This window comes from Dama dama, chromosome X (genome assembly GCF_033118175.1).
Source record: "Dama dama isolate Ldn47 chromosome X, ASM3311817v1, whole genome shotgun sequence".
Classification (NCBI taxonomy): Eukaryota; Metazoa; Chordata; class Mammalia; order Artiodactyla; family Cervidae; genus Dama; species Dama dama.
Window position 1 is genome coordinate 100065916 of NC_083714.1, and position 2030 is coordinate 100067945.

The following is a 2030-nucleotide window of genomic DNA, read 5'->3' on the forward strand; positions in this document are numbered from 1 at the left end:
AAACCGGGTGAAATTAAACCTCCTAGTAAGTACGAAAATTTCTGCTGTACTAGAATAAGAAGAATGCGCTACTGGAGAAGAGTGAAGAAATAGCTACAGAAGGAATGAAAAGGCTAAGCCAAAGTGGAAACAACACCCAGCTGTGGATGTGTCTGGTGGTGAAAGTAAAGCCCGATGCTAAAAGAACAATATTGTATAGGAACCAGAGGTATATTCAGAGAAATCTGTTACCAGTTCAGAGATTTAAATGCACAGTGCTCCAAGCAAAAAAAGGAAACAGGGGTATCTATTTATGTATTTGTTCCATGGAAGTGAGTAAAGCCATTGCAAGCATGCTGGAAAACCCAGAAGCAGAGAAGGAAATGGTTCATCAAAGCCTGTATAAAAATAGGTATTAAAAACCGTAATGTCTAGTTCTGTCATGAGTGTCTTTCTGAGACACATGCTCCCCTAAGGGTAACCTGGGGCTTCCTATCACCACAGTTTGTGGATGCATAAGAAAGACTGCACTGGAAGGAAAAAAATATAGTATTCAAGCCTCCTTGCTCATCCTGCAGAGACCCTGCGGTTCCAGGACTAGCTCAGTGGCGGGAAAACCTCAAGCAGCACAGCTCACGCCCAACTCAGGGAGCATGCGCAGTGTACCCCTTCCTGCGCATGCGCCTCGGTGCACGTACGCCTTCCTGAGCGTGCTGTGAGGAGCCTTGGGCCTGAGACGGGTGTGTTTATTCGATCCCGGTTCTTTCTGACCACTTGAGACTCACCAGGTAGGTCCACAGATCTGTCCTGTCTGGAGTTTAAGTGTGTGCACGTGTGAGGGGGAGCCAGCGAGTTTCGGGCGGGTCGGGCAGTGCGATCTGGGGCCTTTGAGGAAGAAGGCCCTCGAGGTCGTCATCTTTCTCCTCACAAGTGTCGCGACGCCATAGTTCTTGCCCTGGTGTTGGGAGAGCAAGGGCGGTGGGCAGAGGAGGGCAGGGGCCCGGATGATGGTGGGGGGAGACTTGGGGGTGCTCTTTGAGATATCTGGTTCACTGGGGCCCTGGAACTGATGAGAGGGCACAGAATCTGGAGCCGGCAGTGGGACCTGGGCAGGGGGCGGGGTGGGCGATTAAGGAGAGACCTAGAAACTGGACCGCGCTGGGGTTGTGACTGTATCGCGGGCTTTGTGGTAAGGTGCCAAGAGAGAAGTGGACCGGCTGCTCTGCATGCAGACTCACCTCAGCCACGGACACTGAGAAACTCCCCATAGTCAGGCTGTAAGACTGAGCCTTTCTTCGTGTTCCAACTGAATTCCAAGGGAGTTGGGGAAAATAGGTCTGGTGAATAGGAGTGTGAGAAGAGCGATAGCCCTGAAGTTTTAAATTCCTAGCAGTATTTCACTAAATATCTTCATGATGGAGAATTCTGTTGTGAAATCACACTTCCTCACAAAAATTCAGCCTTCCTGTGTACCTTAAGGTGATTTCTCTGCCAGCTTAGCAGAGACACAAATGGCTTTGCAAGCAACTGTATTTGGTTTACTTGGAATGCATGTACACTCATACTTAACCAGAGTTTTCTTTTGAAAGTATTTTCACATTTAAAAAGAATAAAAGTTCTCGCTTCAGCAGCACATATACTAAAATTGGAACGATACAGAGAAGATTAGCATGGCCCCTGCGCATGGATGACACCCAAATTCGTGAAGCATTCCATATTTTTACGAATGGATAAGGAAGCTGTGGTACATATAAACCATGGAATATTACTCAGCAGTTAAAAATAATTCATTTGATTCCGTTTTAATGAGATGGATGAAACTGGAGCCCATTATACAGAGTGAAGTAAGCCAGAAAGATAAAGAACATTACAGCATACTAACACATATATATGGAATTTAGAAAGATGGTAATGATAACCCTATATGCAAAACAGAAAAAGAGACACAGATGTACAGAACAGACTTTTGGACTCTGTGGGAGAAGGCGAGGGTGGGATGTTTCAAGAGAACAGCATGTATATTATCTACGGTGAAACAGATCACCAGCCCA

At 46.5% G+C, this 2030-nt stretch overlaps 1 non-coding gene across 1 annotated transcript; it reads left to right on the plus strand.

Moving 5' to 3' along the window:
• The first annotated feature begins 1594 nt into the window (after positions 1 to 1594).
• LOC133053217 (U6 spliceosomal RNA) lies at positions 1595 to 1701 on the plus strand. Its single transcript, XR_009692151.1, has one exon. It is a non-coding gene; the product is annotated as a U6 spliceosomal RNA (small nuclear RNA).
• Positions 1702 to 2030: the final 329 nt, after the last annotated feature.